The following is a 6888-nucleotide window of genomic DNA, read 5'->3' on the forward strand; positions in this document are numbered from 1 at the left end:
GTCACCATCAACAGTACATAAGAATTTTAGTCCAACAGGATCGTGACACCTCATCAGTCAATGCCACATCATCGGTCAATGCCACGTCATCGTCCGTCTATGTGAACAGTGTCGTGAACAGTAACGTATACAGTACCGTACACGTGAATAGTACCGTACATGTGAATAGTGCCATTTTTCCTTTTATGCTCCTCCTAAGGTTTTCGACCGTCCTGAGTTCAAAAGTGATGTCCGTTTTGCCGTCTGATCTCTCCTTTATTGTGAAATGACTATAATGCCCCTAAAATACATAAAATACTTAATTAAAATAAAACACATGTAATTAAATCACAAGAAGGTTAAATATATAAAAGTAAGGGTTGTTAGTAAGACTTAAAATGTAAAATGACGGTTTTCTCCTTTATAAATATGCATTTTCTAACACTCAACAGCAATCTCAAAGTATTGAAATCCAACCGTTGGTTGAAAAGCTCCATCAAACCAACGAGAATGTCATCCTTTAGGGGAAGCTCCAGTAACTTGTTCGATGAAGACAAAGAAGAGAAGGTGCAAGTGAATGGAAAGGTCATAAAGTTCAGAAACAAATCATGCATTGACTATGGTGAGCGAGCAACAATCAAAGTTTCTGAATCTACTGCAAATCCTAAGAGGCTTTACTACAAATGTGAGTGGCTGGATGCGACTACTTCAAGTGGTGGGAGCCATTTAGCTTTGAGTACAAAGTCATTGCGAGAGGGTTGGGAACATTGCAAGATGAAGAAGAGAACCATAGATTCCATGATGAAAACAAAAAGTTAACAACGATGGCCAGTGAGCTTGTTTCAAAATCAGACAAGATAAAGAGTTTGTTGTACACCATCATCATAATGCAGTCATTATGTATTTTGTACATTTATTGTCTAGGGCAGAAAATTAATAGCTTGACGACAAGGCATAAATGATAGAGATAAGAAAGTAGTCAATGTACATAAGTTATCAAAATGTTGTATTTCATCAAAAGTTGTAAGCTATAGTTCATTACATTTGTGCTAGCAAATAAGCAGTTCTCGTTGCATCTATTCATGTTGCAATGAATATTTCATAAAATCCAGGCCACTGTCTACTTCAATCTTTGTCCAAAATATGAATTGCAATATACCGAAAAAACCAAAAACATACACTAGCTTTGCTTCTTTCCAACTATCTTATTTACAGCCCTAATATATTAAGTTCAAAAGTTATACAAAATGACCACAACATTTCTTGGTGGTGAATATGCAACAAAATGAGCAACACTGCAATATTTCTTAGTGGTGATCCATAAAACAAAATGAACAATGTTGCCCTATGCCTTCAATTGAAACATACTTTGCAATAAAACCTAACAATAATACATTCTATATTAGTGCAAGGGCCTGTTGAAGTAGTTGTACATAGGAAATATAACTACATTATTGAAAGTCATTTCAACCCAATAACATATCAAACAACTTACAACAAACATGAAAGATTGATTTTCCTTTTAAATCATCATTTCTCTTTCTTGTAGTATGGGTAGCTTGTGAGGGGCCTGTTCAATTAGTTGTTTGTTCTGTTATTTAAATTCCTGTTGCAGGTGGCATTCCAAACACAGCTTTCAATATTTGTCGACCTCGTTCGCTATTCACTGAACTCATTGCTGGTACTTTTATTTTCAGCAGTAACCACAATACAATAAGCTTTACCATGTTTTAAACAATCTTAAATAAACTTATACATAAACACATGGCATAACCACAACTGTGTCTTGAATGTAACACAATAATAATGACAATGTATGCGTAAATATTAATAAAAAAAACTTATATTCTTGTCCAACACAATCATTAACTTCATCTTGTAAATATTAAACAACATGCCATGCCGTGAAATATTAAAATTTAAACAAACCTGATGTAGCATTAACACTTCCTGCAGCACCTAATGGTTGTATAGGTGTTGGTGTTAGTGTGGGTGTTGTAGTTAGTGAGGCACCAAAACCCCTTGCTTGTAGGTGTGGTTGTTGTTGTCTGAAAGACAGAAGCATTCATTCCTTGAAATGATGCACTGGAGCTTGAAACTGCTGCCAACCTTTTTCAATATGTGTAAATAACATTAAAAGTGAGTTAAAGGATAACAAACATTAGAGAAAAGATATAAATTGATGAACATTAGACGATACGTTTTACCATAATTGTTTTAGTGTTCTTGTTAGCATTGACTGGATTATAATGACAACATCTTTTATTGTGCCATATGCCTCTGCAGTGTGTACATGAAACTAAGAATTTTCTCCTGTGGGATGGTTTTTCAGCAGGCTCCATTCTTTAACAAGTTTTGGGCCTACCAGGTGGTTTATGAACATTTGGGGGCAGGATTTCATCAGTCTCTGTGTGTGGCCACTTAAACTTGCCGGGTAGAGGATGAATGATGCCTGAATAACATTTTAAGAATGCCTATTTTGTGAACCAATGAGCAACATATGGTTAACAAGTAGCCCTTAAATGGCAATATAAGGCATGACATGACTGTATAGTAAACTACTAATTTGCCACAACCTATAATCACACGTATGATCCTCCAAATTAACCACATGACTTTTTATTATTAACCATATATGACCTGTTGGTATCCTCAACTTCAAACAACACTTCACTTGCTGGTTTGACACGATAAAACCTTCCATTCTTAAATAATTTGTTCATCTTGTTATTAATGTAGGGAGGAACTTCAATTGGCCACCTCTGACACTCCATCTTTCTTTCTATGATTGCCTGCATTATCTTCTTTCTGATATGCTCCATCAAGCTGATAATTGGTGCCTTCTTCATATCTCTAAGTCATGCATTCCAACTCCCAGTCATGTTATTTGTTGTATAATCACATTTAAGCAGTTTATCAAAAGCATGAATTGACCAATATTTAGGGTTGATTTTCCTTAGCCAACTATGTACTTCTGCATCAATCTTCATTATATTTTTCATTACTTCCATTTTTTTTTTCCTTCCAAATAGCAAATGAACAAACAACTGGGGAAGGTGTAAATGAAGAAACAGAGACAAAAGCATTCATAAGTGGCCGTCGATTTATCAACAAAGAAGTTGTTGAGGACAAAGCAAAACACCTGGGGGTAGAAGTGTTGGCGGCCAAAATCGAGATCCCGATTCGCGAAGGTGGACAAACGACAACCAAAACTCGTGACATAGCTGGACAAATGGCAGCTGATGATGAAGATGAACATGAACACAGCGAAACGATGATAAACGACAATGATGATTTGTTGCAAAGAAGGGCTAAAGAGAGAAAGCAAATGTTTGGGTTTGGTTTGGCTGCCGCGGCTGTAGATGAGGGTTGCTGATTTTTTCTAATTTTTCTATTTATTTTAAAATTATTTAAAAATGAGTATTAAAATAGTTATCCGGGTCCGGGTTCCGGATATGCGGGTTTACCCAAATCTGGATCCGGACCCGGAAACGTCTGGGTTGAAAATATTGAATTCGGATACCGGATTTTATTCACTCCGGTACGAGTTGAACCTGATCTGGATTTTCTGGGTTTATCTAGGTCCGGGTTAAATTGTTATCCCTAATCTGACCCCAAAAAATGGGATTAGGGTCAGATCAGATTGCTTGTGAAACCTGATCGGGTGCTATATAACTAATCTGATCAGATCATGATCGGATCAGGATTAATTAAACTCGATTCGATTTGAAAATTCGATCAAGTTGGTCACGAAAAAGAAAAATGAAACAAACGGACACCACAACTCATAGCTCACTCTTTGTGTTCCAAGCAAATACGATAACTCCACTTTAAAAAAAAGCCAAAATTACAAAAACAAACTTTAGTAGTCACACTTCATTGTTCACTCTCTTCCTTATCTTCTTTCTCACTCTCTTCTTTTTTCCACAAACAACTAACAAGCAACAAGAGTAGGTTAGCACAACAACGGGCCAACGGTAGCACACCACTTCTACCTAATCTGCTGCACTAACGACTGGATCTGTTGTTTGCTGCATCGACGGTGGCTCAACTTCACTTCAACCAAATCTGCTCTTCCAACAGTCAACAACGAAACATGTGAAGCCATTGACGAAACCCGCTTCCTCGTGATCCATTGGCCACCGCTTGATATGCGCAAAGCCATCCAAGGTCGTTCCAATGAGACCGAGATCGATAGCCACCATCACCAAGTCCTCCAAAGTCCAAGCTCCCGAATTTTTCAATTCATATTTCAATTAATTTTTTTTATGAGAATTAGTGGAAACGGACTAAAATGAAATAATTTCATAAAAGTAATCTTGTAATAACTAAATAATTATAAACCCCCCCCCCCAAAATAACAAAAACAACTCAAAATTGTCCTTGACCCAAAATGAACTGAACTTAACCTGAATTTTAAACCCGATCTGATTCGAAATTAATCCGAACTGATCCAAAAATATTCTATTAAGGTAAGGATACTTTTGTACATTTATAAGTCAACAGCGGTCAATGGTTAAAGATAATGGATTTTGGGGGGTAACTTGATGTTTTCAATAATAAGGGGGTGATTTGAAGATTGTTACTTCATGAGGGGATAGGCCTAAATTTTCCCTATGAATAAGTTTATAACAATATGGATATAACACAAATAATCAATTTAGTGTTAATGATGTATATTAGTTATTTTTTTCAATAAATTAGTAATATTAATTAATATGTGTCATAAATGTGTTATGTGTAATCGTGTTGAGATAGTTCATTGCGGATACGACATAATTACTTATCATTTCATATCATGTCAACTCAGTTATTAATAGTGTCAATATTTATCAACATGAATATAGCAAAAATTGTGTCATGGCCCACTTTGCTACCTCTAATAACAACTTAAAGTTGTTTGTAGACTTGAGATTTTGCAAAACCTATAGTAGTCAAGCTATATTAAACAAAAAAAGATACCCTTAATGTAAGAGTTATTCAAAATAATAATACAATGAAACTTCGATAAACTAATATTATCAAGATCAAGAAAAATTTATTAATTAATCGCTAAATTAATGGTTTATGAATATATTCGTTTTCTTCACTAAATTATATTCATAACCAAGCAAATCAATGTAGAACATCTTGTTGAGATGATAAAATCTCTAGCTTGTGTTGAAAATAAAATGTTTGGGAATTAGAACCCCACTCACATGGGTAGGAATAAAATTGGATTGCCAATTGAGATTCCACAATAACGCTTGCAAATTTTCTGAACACTTAGAAAAAAATTTCCCTCTTTTCTCACAAAAATGTTTCCCCCCTTTACAAAACGCAACATTTTATTAATTGTTTTTTGTTATTTACGTTTTTGTTTTCCTCAAACACTTGCAAAACATACAACTGAGACGACATAGTTTCACTTCTTTTTTAGTAATATAATATTTTTAAAAATTAAGTCAAACCCGCGCAATTAAAGTCAACATAAAAAATCAGTCTTTCATTCTTGATAGCCAAATAATTTATCACTAGTCTATCATAGTTTCTTGATATATGATATTTATATCACCAATATATCATAATTTCTTGATAAACGATATTTCTATCACAGCTACGTCATAATTGTATGACAGAAACTAAATCTATCATGATTCTATTGTTGTAGGCCTCCAGACCAAAAACTGTCACATAGAAGACTGTCATAGTAGGTACTTTTTCTTGTAGTGCACATTATCCTCTTAGTAATCAGCTGTTCACGAATACATCCTGAGTTACTCTTGAGCATACATTAGCCCCCATATAAACTTTTATAGGGCTTTACTGAGCTCTCCTTTTTATTCCTCATATGACCATCTCAGTTCAATACCTTAGCTAAACCACCTCCCCTGATTATCAGAAAGCACATCAAAACCCAAAATTAGCACAAACTCCCCCTCAAATATAAATTTATTTGTTTGAATCAAATTTAATCTAGATGCGTCGAGAACCACTCAATTGATTCAGATCAGATCCTAACGAAAATTTGGTGAAAATAATATGAATGACTGGCATGATTTTTTAGGATCATTACAACAATAACTTCTTGATATAGAAGGGCTTGCATAGCAATTATGATGGTCCTTATTTAGGTATGTTTGTTGGCAGTTTGGTGGCTGGTAAAGAAAATACTAATAGGCCAAGATTGACTAAGAATGAATATAGCCCCATGGATTTTAGTTTTCCTGATGGGGTTTTTAGCATCTTGTTCGCTTATAATTATGGAGGTATAAGTGACAACATTGACTATCTTTTTTTTTTTTTTTGGTTGAAAAAGAGAACAAATTTTGATTTGAATTTCTTTCTTTAACTGTCAAACCACAAGTTAGTCTAATCACTTTGGTCATTATCATAGAATAATTGCAAGACCAAGACCAACCAGTCCAAAATGATATTTTTCAAGTGAATTTCTGATTACAAAAAAATCTTAGCTCTCTCTTCGATCACCCTACATTAAGAAATCAAATGTTAAAGTGGCAACTCATAATCAGTGAATTTTACATTGTCAATGGACTTGCATCTTGTTTCAATTATTTAAAGAAAGAAAAATCAATGATACATGAGATAAGTACAAAGGCCGCTTTTTAACTTGGCACATGTGTCAATTATTAAAAGAAGGAAAAATCAATGATATATATGATACAAGCAGAAAGGCTGCTTCTCAGCTTGGCATGTGAAATTGACGTACAACTATTAGGAATATCGAAATCTATTCTCACTAATATGCGGTGGGAAATCTACCTTTGAATAAAGAGAATCAACTCATAGGACTGAAACTCATTCTTCCATACGAATACTGTTGAGCTACAAGTTGAAATGGCCAATAGTATAACTTTATATGATAACAAAATCTCTTATTATATTATTGTTTGTCAAAACTAAAAATGT

This window comes from Citrus sinensis, chromosome 8 (assembly GCF_022201045.2).
Source record: "Citrus sinensis cultivar Valencia sweet orange chromosome 8, DVS_A1.0, whole genome shotgun sequence".
In the NCBI taxonomy this organism is placed as follows: domain Eukaryota; kingdom Viridiplantae; phylum Streptophyta; class Magnoliopsida; order Sapindales; family Rutaceae; genus Citrus; species Citrus sinensis.